At 28.7% G+C, this 21,691-nt stretch overlaps 1 long non-coding RNA gene across 1 annotated transcript in view; it reads left to right on the plus strand.

The window, feature by feature from the left end:
- The window catches only part of LOC106685220 (uncharacterized), a 13,941-nt gene extending 876 nt beyond the window's left edge, over positions 1-13,065 (plus strand). Inside the window, exon 3 of the long non-coding RNA XR_001343815.2 lies at positions 9,953-13,065. This is a non-coding gene — a long non-coding RNA (uncharacterized lncRNA). The remainder of the gene's footprint in view (positions 1-9,952) is intronic.
- The last annotated feature ends 8,626 nt before the right edge of the window (positions 13,066-21,691 follow it).

Below are 21,691 nucleotides of genomic sequence, written 5' to 3' on the forward strand. Positions count from 1 at the left end.
TATTATTATATAGTTATATTTTAAATAATTTGGGTTTAATGAGGTTCTAATTTCTTATATTTATATTCATATTAATGATAATTTTGAATTATAAACAGAATCATATGCAGATGAGAAACCTAAATTAGAAATTATTGTAATAATAATTATTATTAATACCAAGATAATTTAATAACACGTTAAAAAAAACTTTATTACAAACAAAACATTGAATGTAATTCCAAGCATATATATTTTAAGTATCCTACACAGATCCGCACAACCTACACAGATTTTTGGTTCTACCACCTGAACATTCTCAGGTACCTAATGCTAGTTATTTATCTACTAAATCACATTTGTTTCTTACAGTAAATTATATATACAAGTTTCTTAATGTTATTAATATTGAAATTAGGTAATATATAATTCCTTATTTCAGCCTAAAATTTTAGTATTTTAGGAGCCAAAATATGCTTTAAGTATTACATCAATAAGCAGGTTCGTATTACGCCATAACGAAAGAATGCTTGCATCTTTTCAAGGCCTTTTTGAAATTGGCTGGAGGTAATTTAAGCAGCATCTTGGACACTTTAATTTGAGAAATAATGGTATATATAATTAATGATGCAACAAATTAGATAATAATTTGTTTATTTATTACATTAATTTTTATTCATTATGATTTTATTAATTTATTTTTGTAATAAATATAACACATATTTTTTAAATAAAATAAATTGTATCTAATTTGAGTCTCAAAACGTTGTTTATTTCTTTAAAAGTCCAAAGTTTCGGCCATCCACAAGGGCAATCTTAAATATGAATTTACACTCACATCAATAATTTAAAAACTTTTAGCAGGCTATTTTGTCCCGGTCACCAATTTCATTTGAAATTATCCTATTTCTTCAATCAACACATAAATATTAAAACTTTTAATTACAATCAATTTAACACTATTATACTTTGTTATTACAACAATATTTGTTGTGTAATTGGCCGAAACTTTAGACTTTTAAAGAGATAAAGAGTTTTTTGAGATTAATTAAATTGTTAAATAAAAAGATTAAATTTAAATTTACTTTATTTTAACAATAATAACAAGTCTCAAGGAAGTGAAAAGATTATATATATCGCAAATATTTGTAATATGATTTCAAGTATATATTTTAATCTGATTCTTGAAGATGAATAAATAAAACAAATTATATAATAAAAAAAAAAAAGCAACTATATTGAGGCGACTTTATTGTTGGCATAGTAATGTTTTACGGTGAAAGAAACGTTTTCTTAGAAAAACATTATTTCTTTAACTAATTTTTGAAACTATTAATAATATTTAATGGAATCAGAGCATTAACAAAAAATCAAATGTACCATATTGAAATTCATATTACTGCAATCTCATAAATACAGTAAAAATAAACAGACTAACTACTAGCAGCAGACTTACTACAAGAATGGTTAGTTCACCTTACTGGTACTAGAACACCGGTTGCGCAAGGAGGTGATTTGGTTTAAAAAAAAAACTGGACTAGAATTTTCCCTAATCAAGGGTACTCACCTTAAAAGGCTGGGTAGACCCCGGAGTGAGCCCGAACACACAGGGTTGTATCACGGTCACAGTAAAAGAATAAACGATTAAGATTATTATTATATAATTGATATAATATAGTATCACAGTGCCTTACCACTGAGCTATCCCGCTCCGAAATACATATACTTTTCTTATAATTCTGTATAATAGTTAAAACGAATTTTAATAAAATCTAATTTTACGAAATCATAGGTTTGGTTCTGCCTAAAGAGATATGAAATGTATATAAAAATATATGTTTTTACGTTTTTAAGATTCAAGATATTACTTTTTCTGAAAATTTATAACTTTTCTTCAGATTTCACTTATATTCTAAAAATATTTTATTCATCTTCTAATGTAATTTTTTTTTATTTGATGAAAATGTTGTATCTCCATTTTAGCAACTAATCATTTTCGTCTCACCACAATATATTGGTCAATTACCATATATTCATATAAAAATATTTAATTACAACTTTGATAATAGAAAAAAAAATTTATTAAAATAATAAAATTTACCTTACTCAAGGGCAATAGGTATTAAGGCTAAACTTAAAAAAAAAAAAACTAAACCTCCATGTTATCTTAAATTGTTTTCGAGAAAAATACTTCTGAAGCCATAAATATATAAAGTAAAACGCTTCAATTTGAACGATATTAAAAAACCAACATAAAATTGATTAAACAAAAAATATAAATGATACGGTAAAATTTTTGTAAAAGTCTTCAAAATTTTAATAGAATCAATAGTGCAAATTTTCCTTTAAATCTTAGGTAATGAGTGGCGAATTAATTTTTTATCGAGTAACTTGACACAGAAGGATCCAGAAGTAGTTCATGAAATAAAATTATGTTGAAACTCGATCCAATTGTAATCATTGTAAGATTACTTCTGTAATGCTGCGGCTGAGATAGTCCCCTCCTGTAATCTCAGTAAATCCCTCTTGTATTAGAGGTTCACAAATGTAACTGGATTGGCCGAGCACTTAACTCAACATTATTTATAAGTAGTTTTCTAACGATTTACTACAATTTTTTTCCTACTTCTACACTTTTTTACTTTTCTATCCTACTTATAAATTACATATAAATATAATATACAACTATAAATATTTAAATATAATATTAATTTAATGATATATAAATATCAAAATAATTATTCTGCATTTTCTATTTAGGAAGTTGATTATATTAATTTTTTAAATTGTTGAGGTGAAGAAAACTTCCAAATAGAATATAAACTATTCTATAATTTGCTTGTAAAACGTTTCGTGATATAATCCCATATTCATGCACCATTGTATCCTCATATTCATCACACTACTTTATATGTAGCTATAAAACAATATATGTACATCAAATATAGATGACATGATTTCAAAATGGAAATTGAAAAAAAATTACAAATATGAGCATACAATAGTGCATGGATATGGGATATTATCCCAAAACATTGTACTAGCAAAATATAGAATAGTTTATATTCTATTTGTATGTTTCTTCACTTCAGCAATCTTAATAATTATCATTAGGTTAAAGAAAGATATCAGTTTTTATAAAACTTTTTGCTATCTCGGTACTGGATTCGATCCACCCACCAAACCATCGAAAATAAAAATAAAAATTTAAAGGAGATTGTTTTTAAATTAAAATTTGTGTTATACTTCAAATACAAACGTGTTACTACACTATCGCGCATAATTTCTTAAAAAAAAAAAAAGTAATGACAAATAACAGAAGAATAACTTTAGTACGAATCTCTGAAGCATTAAACAGATCAATGCCCTATCTAATTAAAAAAATATTAATCTTTTAAAGAATTGTTAACCCAAAAACATTAAAAGTGAATACATCGAAATAAAATCACCGTTTGTTTTTGTCATCTTTTCTTTCATTGTAATCCTACATACAGACTATTTATTAATAGACTTCCATTCATGAATTGACTTTGAGATATATTACATGAATGATTATAAGAAATATAAACATAACTTTAAAATAATTACTATAACTTTATTACCAATTATAACAAAAAATAAAAATAAATATTTTTTTTTATTAAAATTTATGTACAAATTGGAAAGATAAACTATAAAAAGAATAAAAAAAGAAACAGAATAATGGTTAATTAAACTGCTCATCTCAGATCAGTGCGTGAAGGTCTGTATTTCTCATGAATTTAGCAAATCTTATTTAAATTGAGAAGACAGATTCTATTCCGTATCAGACTATTTTACATTTTTAGACAATACACTTTTAATTAAATCGGGTCGTTCTTTTTAAATTAATTTGCAGTCATTACGTATGTTTTTAAAGAATGATGATACACCCCGTAAATCAGCAATCTTCTAATAATACTTGTAGTTATAACAATAGGGAGTTCAAAATATTGTTGTACAAATTTCACTCATTAATCAATCAACATCGTACATTTTATTCAACTATTGATAAAATTCTTTCAAAAAGTAGAGAAACACAGAGTAGTTAAATCGATCAATATAAAAAATTAGTGACTCTGTTGAATTATATGACATTAACTTCTAATTATAATAAAGCAAACGTAAGATCTCGTTTTTTATAAATAATAAATTTTGTTGTTTTTATAAAATATTTACAAAATTTTAAAATATTAATTATCAGTTAATTGTCCTACACAATGCATACAGTCTATGCATTTTTATTAGGTCTTCTAGGCCCAAGGCATACTGAGAAAGCACATAAACTCATGTTTCGCCTCCTTGTTGGAACTGCATAGCCTTCTGGCCAAATTTTCTCGCAATTTAAGAAATAGGTGCCTATAGGGTTGGTATGTGATAATGTTCAACGTTGGTTGTGGGCCCGGTATGCATAAAGTCAGCCTCGTTGTTACTAAACGGTAGGAAACAATTATTAACCAGGCGAACCAATAAACTATACTGTACATGCGCGAACCAGTTATCCAAATACTTGCTGGAACAAATCTCATACTTAAGCGTTTTTCATTACTCTCCACCTTTTAAGAGCTAATGGAAGTTACCACGTGATCTCTATATTTCTTCTTCCTGTATGTTTCATAGATAAATTAGAGTAAAAAATATGATTGTTAGAAGCTGACTAAGCTTTACGAAATTTCTACTAAGAATTTATTTCTATTTAGATTAATATAGCTTTAGCGCACTTGCTCAGCCTCCACTGGCTCATTACCAGTGACGCGGTGAGAAGGATGCGCAGGGATCAAAAAGATCTCTACTTTACCCTTACCCCTCACACGTGGGAAATAGAGAGGACTCAGGGATCCTCAGATCGATAGTGTAACTATTGTGTATAAGAGTGTGAATGTGATCAGTGATTATTTTATTTATTTACTTTTTCATCCATTTTCTTTATTATTCTGTTTGTATATATTTAGAGATATATTTTATTTAATTGTATGTACTTTTTTTTTTTTTATTTTTTTATTTATTTTTATTCTTATTTTATTTTATATTAGTATGAATGTGATCAGTCATCACTATTATCTATTGTCCAACAACGTTGTGGCAGATTGTAATATCTATCAATAAATAAAGTATTGAATTACAATAAAAAATTAAGAATCAGAGCTGTCATAAAAAAAAAGACTGTTTAATTTAGGTATTCCCCGGAGTAAAAGTTGGGGGATATTACCCAAATTAATTTTTATATGCTGGTTTAAATAAAGAAGTGGACTGTATTTATAAATTATAGCTATTATGAACAGAATAAAATGCCTCAATTTTGGATGATTAATGACAATTGATTGTGGTTTGCCGAAGATTATTACAATTTGTATTATTGTGTTAGATATTAATTTTGATTGATTACAATTACTTGCTGTTGATTTATAGTGAGGACTTTTTCTTCTTTAGTTCCTTCATCCTGGTTTCGTTCCCTGCCTGGTGGTGTTGGTTAACCTATTTCCTCATCCTGAGAAATAGTTGACTACTATCGCACTAGACAGTCTGTGTTTACTTGTCTGTGTTACCTCTTCACTCTCCAGGGGTACTTAGCTTACTTCTTTTTTCTCCCACTAGATGGCAGCATTTTCATATTCATCTTGAATTCTATTCAGATTCAGGACATTTTCCCCAAACAAAGACTCTTTTGCAAAAAATTATAATTTAGCACTCACATCTGGTCCTCTTTTGCTAATTTCATCTATTTGTTTTGTTCTATGTGTGTGTTGTTTGAGATACAACTTACCGATATAAAATTTTATTTATTTATAAATTCTCAAGGATGGAAATGATTAATTTTACTTAAATTTCCAACTTAAATATACAGTGGTCCAGGAGCAAACGTCAGAAATTCAGGGAGTAATAGTTTACTAAAAATGTTCAGTGTCAACAATACCTTTCTATCATGACTGTTTTAATATTTATTTTCCTTTATTTTCAAATTACATTCACTTCTCTCTAAAAAAAAAATAATAATAATAAGTAATTATTATGAAAACAATAAAAAAAAAATTTAGGATAATTTTTAGGAAATAGAAATCTATATAGGAGATAAAAATAAATTAGTGCAATAAAAATACTAGATATTTTTTTACCTTTTCAATATTAAATTACTGAAAAAAAAAAAAACTTCTTTTTTGGGTCGAACCCAGAACATTGACTGCCTCAGATTCTCCCTTATAAAACATCTAAAAGTGTTTTCTCCAACGCTTTTTCTGGTTTGCGTACGCACTGGCTTCTTGTGACACATCGCAGATAAGCTTTCAAAAGCACCCTCTTTGTCAACAAAGATGGCCTTTGTTACCACCCCTTGGGCTCTTACAGTTTTTTTGACAGTTGGTTTATCGTTATCACCTATACTTTAACAGCCTTTAAAAGTAGAAACTGAGTATATATATTTATCTACACACTTTTTCAAAGTTTTTTCATCCTATTTTACAAGAACAAGCTTTTATATTTTCATATAATAATGTATGGAATAATATAATTCTTTCAATATAGTGTTAGTTCAATATTATTTTGAAATTGAAGTTTTTTATTTATTTAATAAAAAACGTTTTTAAGTTTAGCATATTATAGTAATTCAAGTATTCTTCCAGTCTAAGTAGGCATGCCTTATTTGTTGCATTAAATCATTTACTTTTCTAATATTTTTTTTTCTAATTTTAATATCTTTTATCAATTTCCATTTCGATAAATATATCCTTTGGAGTCAGTTTATCAGTTTTTCTGGGAACCCTAGAAACCGGCCATGCTCTGCCCGTTTAAATGGGGAATGTTTAGATTATACATACGATAATTTTTATTGTATTTCCTTTATTATGGTTTCGGAATACTTTAGAACTCATTTAACCTCATTGTATAATCGCAGGCTTCACAAATAAAATATTTTATAGATATTTGCTTTAGTCCCCATAATATTTAAGGATGGTTCACAACAAAAATAGATATTCTTTATTTCAATATAGTCAATATACAATTAAAAAAAATCTATGAATTTCTATTCACCAAGGTGGACCCACAATTTCTCAATTTAAGTATGTTTCAACTCAATTCAATAAGAAACAAATGAAATACAAAAAAATAATAATGTACTGTACATCACTTCAAAAACACACACATCTAAATATGTGGGAATGGGATGGCTCTGTGGTAAGGCACTGTGCTATTGTCCAAGGAACAGGGTTTGAATCCGGCTGCGAAAGATAATTATTTATTCTGTTACTGTAGTCCTGAGTCAACGCTGTGGGTTCGGGAGGCCTCCGAGGTCCTCATAAGGTGGGTACCCTTCATTTGGGAAAAATCTGGCGGTGGAGCGTGATTCTAACCAAATCATCTCCTTGCACAATCGTTGGTCTGATAACTGTATTTCCTTACAAAGTATTGCACCTCTAATCCTTCATGAGTTGTAGCGGTATAGATTAATTTATTTTAAATGTACACATTATATTTTGTAGATTTTACATTATATTTAGATGGCTGACCGTTTGTGAATTACGGGTTGCGGTCAATTATGAAATAGTTACTACTGTTTATTAAGAGCCCACGTTCCGAACCACATTGCAGGTCATCATTGTGGCTAAAATAAAAAAAATGCAGAGAACATAAAGCTAATGTAAGAGAATAAAAGTGACATGTAAATAAAACTGATATAAATGTTGAGGAATAAAATAAAATAAAAATTAATCAAAAATAGAAAACAACTAGAAGATATAAATAATACATAGTAACTAAGATACTAATGTATAATGAACTGTTAAAAGATATATATGACCAAAAAACATCTATTAACTGACCAAAAAGTTATATTAACTGACGTAGTAATTCAATTATAAACTGATAATTATTATTTTCTCAAATGAGTGTTTTCTAACTTTTTTTAATATAATGAATCCACTTAAACTTTTTTCTCCCATAATTCATATTAACTTCTCATAAATATCATTTTAATAAGTTGGGCAACCTTAATAAACGTCTTGTTAAAAAATATCACTCATTAACATTATCGGAAATAAACTTGACTTGAATATTTCGAATCCCTTGTGCTTTGCTGTTAATCATGATATCTCATCTTCCACATTAAGTTATTTACTCAGATTTCTGGACAGCTCTGACCTCTCCAATATCGTCCCGTATTTTAGGAAAAAATAAAAATTACGGGGCCTTAACCTCCTGACTTGTATATTAAACCTTTGGATTGCCTTTTTTCTGTGTTATGGTCTCCTCTTGTGAGATTGTGACATGTCGTTCATCGATCAACCTACTCGTTATAATTATCTGTTTAAAAAGTCAGATACGGGGGTGGATGTGGAGGTTTTCATGCCGTTTCTCAATATCAGGCGCTAGCACAACATTATTTAACCTTTTGTTGTAATGAGTAAATAATGATAAAATACAAACAATTGTAAAGAATAGAATTTATTATTAAATGTTATAGTGGCAAATACTGGTTAATTTCGAGTGTGTTAAATTGATTTGGGCATAATAGGCTACAAAGTTTTACAAATCAATATGAGGCTGTGATACTAAAATTAACATTGTCGTTGCCGAAACGTTGGACACGTAATATGTTTTAATAAAGAAGTTTGAGACTATTTGGATAATTACACAGCCTCGCATTGATTTAAAAAAACTTTGCAGGTCATAACATTAATAATGAATTCAATTCTTCCTATTCAATTCATAACAAGTCAAAAACTCCTTAAAATGTAGGCCACTACAGAAGAAGGAAACAGTGCAGGACCAGAATATATATTCATGATAAAACCTTAAATGAAATCCAGAAATAGGGGTTATGAAGAAAAAAAAAATTCTTCATATTTTATAGTATAATTTTACGTTTCCTTAATCCCATGGCGTTAGTAATAAGTTACAGCTCGACTATATTAATTTTATTGGACCCTGCAATCAACCTCTTCTAATGCCACTAAGCAAACCAAGGGAGATAAAGCGCTAGTATACTTATCACATTTAATATATTATGTATGTTCTAATCATGTTATTATTCTTTACGAAGGATACGAAAAAAAATATTCTTCATGATTTTTGTATTTTACTATCATTAACTCATCACAACAGAAGGTTAAATAATATTATTGTGATAAGTTAATGATAGTAAAATACAAAAAATATGAAGAATAAAACTTATTACTAAATGTTAGAGTAACAAATACAGGTTTATTTTGACCGTATTATCCTTGATGATGGCCAGATTGGCCGAAACGTTGAAAATATGTTTTAAAAATGAAGGGTGACTATTTGGATATTTTATGTTATTATTAATACAACTACCAAAAAATCTCAAAAAAGATAATAAAAATATAAATAAAGTATTTTTAATGTAAAACAATGATAATATTATTGGAGTCGAGGCATGTGATGGAACATTTGTTAAATGTAGCAAGCCTTAATGGGCTTGCTTCATTTCAAACTTTGGGCATACAATTTAAGATTTAAAATACCAAAACCTAATTAAATATTAGTATATTCTTTATCCAACAATTTAGAAGCTAAAAAAATAGTTCTGGCTAGGTTTATCTAAAAACAGACCACTGCGCATTGACGAATAGTATGGATAGAAACCTTCAAAATAGAAATAATTACTTTATAACTGAAAAAAAATATTATTAAAAACATTTTTATAAGTTGACTTTATTCAAACCGGCTCTTATTTATTTATTTGTATATTCATGAAAATATTTTAGACTTTATGATTTTTAGAACCACTAAGGCCATAAAAGAAAATTTAGTTTTATTCTATACTCATCTTATTTTCATTAAGTTCTGTGTATGGAATTGTTTTTCAATTCTACTACTGAGTACATATATAACGATTTTAATTATCCTTTTGAATGATGAGTCATCATAATTGTAAAGTATTACAAATGAAATTATGTTTCTTGTATAAATTATTCTAATGGTAATTATTATGCACTAGGGGATGTATCTAGGATATATAAAAGGGATCAATAAGGGTTGGTCCCGCCTTCAATATGGCGGCTAAGATGGCGGCCAGAATACACCCTCAAATGGACTCGCCCTGCGTCCTTTCCAGGCACAGAACATTTGTTTACGTTCTACAAGAAAACTACGTAAGTCAATATAATTACGATTTTAATATAGCAATAAAAAAGTAATCAGAACTGGCGCACTACAACGATTAAAAAAGAAAAAATTTAACCTGATTCACACAAACTGAAAATAATACACAATAACGTGGAAAACATGAATTCACAAAAGTCTATCGGTAAATGCAGACTGAAAAATACAATTCTAAAATAAGATGTAAAAAGATGTATAAATAAAGTAGTTTTAGATTCAATGTATTGTTAGATGTTGTTCCATAATGTTATATATTTGGTCAGTATATAATCTATTATTAAGAAATACAATGTGTATATAGTGCAATAAATTTTGTTAGTCCTGTGAGGTATGTTGTACAATAACATCCTACAGGTGTATATGTGATATTTATTATTTGATAAATGTATTTAGTGTAAGTTAATTTGTAAGTCGAGTCTTCCATGTTGGAAACAACAGTCACTAAGTCTTCCATAGTCTTTTAATGGGTAAAATATAAGTCAGTATAAGTTTTAATGATTCTAACTATAAGGAAAAATAAGTTGTAACATTTAAGTATAAAAAAAAAATCTAAAATCGAAGGTCTTCCAAACGTTCAAGGCCTTGTATATTTAAATATTGTAAATATAAATACATAAATATAAAGTAGATGAAATAGCTCTTGTACAATAAGTCTTTTAAAAAAAAAATATGAACTCTAAAATAATACCAATTAATTTCAAACTTATGTTACAGCTATATTTTTCATCAATATTAATATGTGTCAGAAACACTGATTTTTTTATTTATGTATTATTTTTTTTAATATAAAATAATATGTAATATTAGCTTATCTTTATATTATCCACTTATTTAGATAGTATCAGATCTACTGTGTTATACTTAAGTCTTCCTATCATGTCTTCCACGATGTATTGTACACATACTTGGTAGTCGTATGAATATGTATCTATTTATATAAATATCTATATGTCGAAACCTATCAGTATTTTTTGTTTTTTTCTGTATAGATATGAAATGAGTGAAAGGCTAAATTAAAAAAAAAATAAACAAAAAAAAACATAAACAATCAAGGATATTGTCAATAAAAACATATCAATGATGGCGCTGGAGTATTTTTAAAATATATGTTGTTTTTATTAGATTATATCGAAAATTATACAAAATATACATTAAATTTAGTTAGTATTATAAAATTGGTAATGAACAAGATGTTACAAATATCATTAATTTTATAGATGCTAGTTTCAATTTATTATTGAATATATGGTTTGAGAAATCTCATAAGCCACAGAGAATAAATCTTTAGAAGACAAAAAGAATATTGGGGGTGAATTGCGAATAGTAACCCAAAAAACGACTAATAATAAAAACTTTAATATGAAAATGCAGTGAACAGTGAACGAGTCTATATCAACAGGATGGAAACCCACTAAATTTCAAATATCCACAAGTGATTTATGAGGTTTCTCAACTCACCAATTCAGTTCTTTTTTTCACAAATTATACAAGTTTCAATGACATTATATTAAGTATTCTTATTATTCACTACCAAAGATAAAGGACGTTTTTATTGTCACTGATTTTTTAAATTTATTTATTGATATTTACAGCTGACATAAAATACAACAAGTAAATTTGAAGTAAGATCATAATGGTATGATACAGGCATGAAGAAAACTACCCATTGCTAAAAACATTTCTATAGAAGATCTCGGGGCCATCTTCTTTTCAGACGCCTCACAGGCTTGTTAGCAATGAAAGAGGAAGCAAGGTTAGAAACTAATGGATTTGAGTGGTTAGGGAGTGTATAATGGAAGGATTGATATCTGGTTCGAGATAGATCAGTTACATAAGGAACATTAAGGTCTTATGGATGATTTTCATTTGTGACAAATTAAGGGGCATTGAAAATTTTACGAAGGATTGGATACGAGAGGAATTTGAAAGAGGGGGAAAACGGCGTAGAAAAAAAAATTAATCACTCTTTCACCCAAACATATTTTTTATTTTAAATTAGATTCGTTAAAACTGTTTATATTTAATACCCCTCCAATTTAAATAGTGAGGAAACCTTACTAGGATTTGTAGTTGACAGACGTCTATAAAACGTTAAGCATCTGTAACAAGTTCAGCATCTTTGAGTATTATAATATTTTTACTTCGTTTAGTAATTATTATTTAAAAATATATAAATAATTAACTCACTTTCATAAATTATAATTTTTTCAGCAAAGTTTAACTTCAATTTTTTTCTTAGTCTTGTTATTATCCGATTTAACCTGAAGTTGTTATCTTCAAATGACCTATTTATTGTATATTTAACTAACAAAAAATATTATAGTAAAGCTCTGTGTTCACTCACACTTCAAATTGTCAGCAATTGTAGTGTTACAATTGCTTAACTTATTTTTAATGTACCTTAATTATAATTATAATTTTTTTCTGTGATATTTGCTTTAGAATACAATTATTCAATGGCCAAACCTCTCATTGTTTGATTATTTTTCATTATAAATTCTGACATTTATGCTTGTTCATCTCAAGACCTCACCATTAAAGCACATATTATTTTTTTAAATGGAGGTTTTATATTGCGTCAATCAAATTGAAAAAGGAAAAATTAAAAAAATATGCCTTACTTGAATAATGTTCCATCTGGAATAAGTTGCATAGAATAATTTAGGAATGAGCTGTTTGGTATTTTGAATAAATATTTTTACATGTTTAAGCTCCCTTTTAAATGTTATTTGTTTTATGGTTACTGTTTATTTATTTATTTTATTATTAGTTGTGTAATCCTCTTTAAAGGTTGTTTCTGTTAATGCTCCCGCGCCGTCGACTCCTGTAGATAAAGTGAGATTGGGAGCGCGAATGTGTTTTGTTTTCTCCTTAGGGGCCCCTAATCCTGGGGCCAGAGTTGTGAATGACAATAACATGTAGGCAGTCAACAAATACATCTCTACTGTATTTCAGCCCTTTTTATTTCAATTTTACCTTTTCCCCGTAATATTTGCCAATAAAGATTTTTCTTTCAACCATAAATAAATACAATTACGATCAGAGATCATCAAAAAGGTAAGTGAAAAAGAGTCAACACTGAAATGGTTTTGGAAGAGAATAGAACTGTCTAACAGCGAAACCTGTCAGCGCTATCTGAAGAGCGTTGCTAACACCAAAGTACCAGAATGACAACGTTGACAGGTTGTCGCGAGTGTGCAAGAAAAAAAATGCAATGTCATGACACGAAAAACAGGTGAGTCAATTATTTACTCAACCTTGAATTCTATCTAACTATTACAAAAACATTAAGTTTTTAAATAAAAGAAATATTTTAATGAAAATTAGAAAAAAAAAATTATTAATTAAACAAAAATTAATTTTTTTACTAATATTTTTTTTCTTTTTCTGAAATATTTCCGTTTTATTACTTCTTTAATTAACAACGTTTCGGACAGTTTGCCCGTTCTTCATTGTTTAATTAAATTATATGATTGACATAAGCCAATTCAGATTAAAATAATTGTTCACATTCAAACCTTAAATATAAAGAAAACCCTTCTTGTTTTCATTTATAATTTGTCATAACTGCCTAAAACCTAAAATTAATACCTATGTTTTATTATGTCCATCCTCTTCAAGACATCTTCAAAAGTATATGTTAATTTTAAGTTTTAGACAGTTATGACAAATAGGGAAATTACATTATATAACAAAAAAAATATTAAACAGATATTGAAGATTAAAATATCAAAGGTTATTTTAATCAGGGTTGATATAAGTAAATCATATAATTGAAGTAGAACAGTGACCGATTAATGGCCAAACTGCCCAAAACGTTTTTCGGATCTTTAAATATTAAAGAAGTAATGAAGCAGAAATATTTTACAGGAAAAGACAAAAATAAAACAAAAAAAACAACCTTTGAACTGTTAAATTAAAACTTCGCTTATGTTCATATACTTCTGGATTATTTTTTTTTTCTTTCCTGAATTACAAAAAAAAATTGTTTTTAAGTTCTGGTGGAATTGAGGTGTCTGGAGCAATAAAGATGTACATAGCTCTATTTTACAAAATTGTGGTAAATTAAAAACTTGTCTAATTCAGTTTTCGAGATTTATTTTTAAATGTAGATAAACTCTTTTTTTATTTTAAAAAATAAATATATTAAAGAAAACACTATAAAATCAATATATACAATTTAAGGAACAAATATCGGCAGAACTAAATGCTACAAAATCCTTTATAATACACAATATAATAAAATATTTTGATACGCTCTTTTAGAACCACCACCATAAGGAAATCCTTTATCATTCATACAACCTTCTCCTGAAAGGTTGTATTTTCTGTTTATCTCTAATCAGCAGATCTGATCAATAATAAAAATGTTAATCCAATAATAAAAACAATAAAGCAGAATAGTGTAATAAAAAAAGACTCAATTATAATTACAAGGAGTCACCAATAATAACATATTTTTTGAAGGCTATATGGCCTATTTTAAAAATAATAGGCCAGTAAAGTAAATGACATTATATATATACAAATATTGATAATCGACAAAAATAACAATTGAAAATCATTTATATAAATTAATAATACACTATATAACTTAGCGGAGTGTGTTATTTACATTTCTCACTATTAAAAAAACAATATTATTGCATACTTAACATAGTCAAACCTTGGAAGAAGAAGTGAATCCAGAAGGCGGGCCTTATATGGCTTAAAGGGGCGTGGTAGTGGAGTAGGGGAAAAGTACGAACCAATCACTGTCCGCCTGCTGTTTCAGTTTAGATAACAGTGGCTGACATTCCTATTAACGTCAACGTAAATCTTCCTCTCTTGGGCGTGGATTTTTTGGCTTTAAAGGAGAGTAAGATTATGTCACCCCTCTATGTCGCTATGTCAAAGCTATATCGCATTCAGAAGACAGATATCCAGACCTAAGTTTGAGGATTTGGGTTACATATACAAAAACAATTTAGAATCATATTTTGTGGGTACTGCCAAGATTTTATATAGATAATTTGGGATAATATTATTCAGTTTGGGTATTTGTACGTGCGACAACCTGTTCACAATTCAATACCTTTCTGCCACGAGCCGGAGAGACTTGTCGAATAATATATCTGTGGGTCCAACGAATATTTTTATGAACCGATATTAAGACTGATTCCATATTTCTCGAAGTGTCCCAGTTTGGCAATGATTCCCAAGTAAGCTATTAGACAGCTGATTATTATAGTATAAGAGCCCATGAGAAAAATAAAGGCAGATATAAGTTTACCCCAATTTTTTATTATTTTAATGAAAATTATGCATAATTACCAGTCGAAATAGATAAGTCTACCAAATATAGGTAAGTAGAATAAAAAATGACGGCTGTTTCAAAACTTAAAATAAAAATAATTTTTCATTCGAATCTTTAAAACTACAAACAACACTAGAAAACCTTAGAGAACATCATTTAAACTATAGTAAATTTGTTAAAATATGACCCCTAATATTTATGTTCGATAGTATTTAAGATATAGCTTTCTAAAAAGCAACATTCCATGAAAAAATGTACACAAAGATCAATAGTGAGTGAATTTATTTTGATAAATCTATATCTCAAAAACCACTCGACGTACAAATGTCTATTAACACTCAAATTAAAGCTAGTTTAATGTACTACTAATTAGTTCCTGACTTTTCCTTCGTAGGAGTAGTAGTTTTCATGATATTTGCTGATATAAATTGATTTATAGTTGTTTGATGTCAGACAAATGTCTGCTAGCACTCAAATTAAAGCTAGTTTTTATGATATTTGACAAAATAAATTCACAAAATGTTAATTTCTAGTTGTTCGGATAAAATGTTTAATTTTTGAAAAAATACATCTCTGGAACCACGAGACATACATATGTAAACCAGCACTCAAAATGAAGGCAATTAAATTACTATGAAGTAGCTTATTACAAGTAGAGGTAGTAGTTTTTATGATATTCCCGTATAAATGTTAATTTTGCTCACGAAAATTACTCCGAACAACTATAAATCAATTTATTTGAGCAAATATCATGAAAAATACTACTCCTACGAAGATAAATGTTTTTAAACTACTTTATAGACCATTAAAATATCTTTAGATTTAGTGCTTATAGACATCTGTGTTATGAAACGCGCTAATAAATCGTTTTGCATGGGTTCATATTCCATATATTTGTAAGTTTTACTCTTTTTGGACTGAATTGCAGAGTTTTATGTTACAAAAAATTGCACATTTTATACTTTTTAGCATAAATTATACTATTTCGATTCTACTAGCACAAAATTGAATGTCTAAAGTAAATTTTCCTGATTATACACATAATGTACGCCAAGTTTATTTATCTTTTTTTCCTAATTGAATTTTTAGATTTGAATCGAAAAACAAAGCTAAGATAAGGCATTGTTTAACACGTGAAGAGTCAAATTAAACCTAAGAAAAAACAGAAATAAATAAATATCCATTATTCATGTTTTTTTTTATTAATAATGATGATGGGTTTTCTGCTTCCCCTGTCAACAATAACAATTTGTGAGCCATAATGTGAACAAATTTATTTGTATAAATCAATAAATTTAACCCGTCATCTCAAATCCAACAGTTTTACTTTATTATTATTTTTTAAATTATTATTAAAATTTACTGTATAATTAATATTTTACGAAATATAAATTGCTTCAAAAATATTTCTTCTCAAATTATTCCATATTCTTTATGTCAATAATATGTTGGTATATTCTGTCCTTAATATATTTCTTAGTTTCACTTATATACGTTGCTGAAAAATTAAGGCATGGAATTCTATTTACCAATTCAGAATAATATTTACTATCTATTGGGTCTTTTATATCACAATAATAATTTTTTATGACATTGCTTACAAAAACAGTGACATTTCTACTACATCATAATCTTTTAATGATCTTTTTATCCCTTCTGATAAGCCTTCAAATAATTACAACTATAATATTTTTCTGTTATATTCTTCACCAATATCTACAATCCTGTCCTCAGATTCACATATTTTCCTGACCCATGGAAATAATCAAAATGTTTCCAAACCTCGAAAGCATCCTGAAACTAACCTCCTACCGTCCTATCTCTCTGTTACCTATCATGGGCAAAATCCTTGAGAAACTCATCTTAAAACGCCTGTACTCCATCCTAGAATCCTACCACATAATCACAGACCACCAGTTTGGATTCTGAACATCCCACTCCACTATCCAGCAATGCCATCGTGTGGTTGATATTGTCTCGTCTTCATCCGAGCGCGGAATGTACTGCTCGGGAGTCTTTCTTGATTCTTGGCTTTTCATCGAGTCTGGCATCTATGACTGGTATACAAGATCCGTAAATTCCTACCCACTACATATTTTCTCATTATCCTTTCTTATTCCTCTGACAGGTTATTTCAAGTAAATAACAACAGCGCTTATTAATCCCTATTTCCACAGTCTGCTGGTGCACCTCAGGGTAGTATCCTTGGTGCTATCCTTTATACAGTTTTTACAGCTGACATCCCAACCCATCCTGACACTATTCTTACCACGTATACCCATCGGCATATTAACAATAGTATGCCAATAGGCATATTAACACGGCACACTAAGAATAGTGTCATCACACATGCCTATTTTCAGTGAATAATGATCCTTCCATTGTATCCCAAACCCTCCAATCCCACATCACCACCCTTGAAAAATGGTGCCAAAATTGGAGGATTAAAATAAATCCCACCAAATCACATTCACCCTTCGTCTTGCCCCACAGTATTTTTTAATTATACCCCACTTATTCCTGTTGAACAGATCCGTTACATAGGACTACATCTGGACAAGCGCCTGACATGGAATCCTCATACAAGACTAAAAAGACAGGAAACTGCTCGTCGATTCCGACTATTACAACGTTTACTAGACAAGCGGTCTAAAATTCCAATCCATTACAAAAGACTGATCTATATGACTGGTAAGGCCTATCTGGCTATACGGAGTTGAGCTATGGGGCTCCACTAAACCATCGAATTCCTCCCGAATCCAATCCTTACAGTCAAAAATCCTTTGTAAAATCCTTAATGCTCCTTACTTTGTCACAAATCAAATCATACATCAGGACCTCAATGTCCCATATCTTGCCGATTTGGCCAGAACCACATACCAATCCTTCCATGATAAACTTCCCAACCACCCAGACCTACTCGTTTCTAACCTGGCTTCTCCTTCATTACCTAATAATCCTCCTAAGGGCCTGAAAAGAAGATGGCCTCGATATCTTCTCCTCTAGAAATTTTTTTGGAGTTCTATCAATGGGTTTGTATTCTGTCATTATATTATTTGCAGCAAACATACTTGTTGTATATATATGTATACAGTTGTAATCTGTAAACAATAAATAAATTATTTTAAAAAAATTATCACATTCATTAATAATAGGTTTTTGAATATTTAATTCCCACACTTTTTTTTATTAAATTTATCATAAAACATTAAATAACAGTCAATCTGATTTCGTCTGTTATTTTAGAGCTTTTTTAAAAAAGTTATTAATTACAATAAATTTAAAATGAAAAGGATGACACGATAAATAATTTTTTATTTATTATAGTTTTTTATTCATCCTTAGTGTTTATTATGGTTATTAACATGAATGTATATTATACTTTATCATTGAAACAACAATGATATATACTACTAATGATCCTATGGAATTAGATACATGGTAATACTTTAATGTAATATGAATTCTCCAAGTGACAAGAGAGTCAAAATAAGTAGATAGTTTCTATAGATATAATTGTCTCGAGCTTATCAACTTTCTTGATACGATAAACATGTTTTCCTCTTATAACGTGACGCAAAATCAAATGATTGTATTCACAAATTATAATATAAATAACGCATTAAAAACTATGTAATATAAAATTGTATTGTTCTATGTTATTTATTCGAGAAATGGAAAGGTCATAGCTATAGAAGCAGAGTAGAGAGGACCGAAACTCCGTTAGCTGGCTGCCGAGGTGCCCTCAACTAGGGCAATTGAATCAGCCTGCACTGTCTACGTGACGGTATGCTGGGTCACAAGTCTCCTACCACTATCCCAATATCTCCTACTAACATAGTTTGAAATGTCTTCTCGATCCATATTGTAAACCTGTCCTGTGCAGAAGGGTATATTATTATTAAAGTCAATGTTAATTAGATCGATGATTCATTACTATAACCTCGATAAAAATGTTAATTTATTCTAATTTCTAATCTACCAATCCTTATTCATGTTATTATATATTGGGGGTTTTCATGATGTTGTGTTAAATTTAAAATGTTTTACCATGTTAAATGTTATAGGATTGTGAGCAGTCCTATTTAAAGTCATGTTAAATGGCAAATGCACAAGAGCTCCTTGCGGATTTTTGGAGCAATTTGTTTTATAACCTTTCCTTCCTAAACTTTTTGTGATTGTTTACTTCTAAGTTTTGATTTATGTAATTTATTACAACCTGCATAAAGTGGAAGTAGTGAGAAAGTTTGGCCACTGAGTGTCTTGTTGATCTTCTAACTTGGGTGAAAAAGAAACAAGATGAGCTCATTGTCATCCATTGCTTCATTAGTTATAAACACATCCATACCAATATAAACACAATCAAAACACAAACCACGAGTAAGTAACCTTCCTCGACAAACAAAATTATGACCAGCTCAGTTGGTATGTTGCGTGGCGTCATTCTCCATCAAGGAAATATTTCTCCATTTAACATAAGTTTTTCCATTTAACATGTTAAACTAAAGACCATGAATACCCCTATTATGATATTAAGGGTATTCATGATGTGTTAAATTCAGAATGTTACCATGTTAAATGTTATAATATAGGATTGTGAGGAGCTCTATTTAAGTCATGTTAAAGGTTAAATGTATAAGAGCTCCTAGCGGATTTTCTGAGCAACTTGTTTTATAACCTTTCTTTACTAAACTTCTTGTGATTATTTACTTCTAAGTTTTTTGATTTAAGTAATGTATTACAACATGCCTGAATTCAGTGAAAAGTCAAAGTTGTGTGAAAGTTTGGTAACTGAGTGCCTTGTTGATCTTCTGCCTTGTGAGGAAGAGAATCAAGATGAGCTAATTGACAACTGTCATTACATTATCATTATTGTCATATATTGCTTTATTAGTTTTAAAAACATCCAAAACAATACTAACACAATTAAAACACAAACTACGAGCAGGTAACCTAGCACAACAAACAAAATAATGACGAGCTTAGCTGGTCTGTTGCCTGACGGCATTCTCCTTTTAACAAACCTACTAACAGACTCTCTACCATGTTAATATTAAATATTAATATTACAATAATACATTTAATATCTACAATAATATCGTACATATTGTACATATTAAATGATGCTATGAAAACGCCAAACTTTACTCAAAGATTTAGTAACTTTCTCATAAAACTCAAACTACCTTATTTTTTTTTTAAATTATTTTCAAATGCAATTAGAGTAAGAGTCATAATTATCTAAAAAATATATATTAAAATTAAAAATGCACAATTAAACATCGTCAAGAATATATTAGTATAAATATTGCCAATTAACGAAGCAGCTCCTGGGTTACTAACTACTCTTAAGTTTCCTCAATTGCTTTTAATTAACAATGCTGCTATTGCGAACCTTTCGACCAACAAACATCAAATGGCTAATAACTACATTGATTATAATATACAATTCTTTGTTTTCTTTTATTCAAATACTAGTTACCCCGTATGAACCATTCCCATGGCATATAGGCCCTCAAATGGTAATATATTCTGAAAATAGTCAATGCAAGTAATTATTACTCAAAAGTATCTTATTTTAAAAATGAGTAATATCAATATCTTTGTAATAAGTTGTCATTATTCTATACATGGTTCCTTGCTACGAGAAAAGAAATTAAATTACCTTTCAAATGTCTATCTACCAAATACTGGCAAAAAAATTACATTTGTTCAGTTTTTGTTAAATAAAATTTCATGTTTTTCTTAACTTCTTTTTGGTTTTTTCTCAACGATTTATTTCCAGCACACCAAATAAATTTGGAACACAAGCATCAGAAGCTGGTACCCTATATAAAAGAAATTACGGAGATAATATTTATAATTTATATAAAAATCAATATTTGTTAATTTGTACTTTATGCGCACATATCGTTCATCCGGTTCTGATGGGGATTTTTGCTAATTTTTCAGGACCTTACCGGGAATGTTATAGGTAATTCCGAATTCTCGGGTAAAAAAAAAAAATTACCAACATAATTAAGCATTTTTGGGGCAAAACCCAGAAAATTTTTATTTTCTTAATGGATATTTTATGGCGTTCGATTGGTCTCTTTCTGAAGAAATATTGGTAATAATAAGATAAATCTTTTTAAACTTTTTGTTTTACATCTCCTGTTATAATTTGTTTAATTAAGTCCGGTTTCTGCCCTTTTGTGCAGTTTATGTAACACTCCTAAGTTGTTAAATATTGATTGGACCATGTTGAAGTTAATTATATTTTTTTGGTTTTTCATAAGA

This window comes from Halyomorpha halys, unplaced genomic scaffold, assembly GCF_000696795.3.
Source record: "Halyomorpha halys isolate HHAL.00 unplaced genomic scaffold, Hhal_1.1 Scaffold670.1, whole genome shotgun sequence".
NCBI lineage: Eukaryota > Metazoa > Arthropoda > Insecta > Hemiptera > Pentatomidae > Halyomorpha > Halyomorpha halys.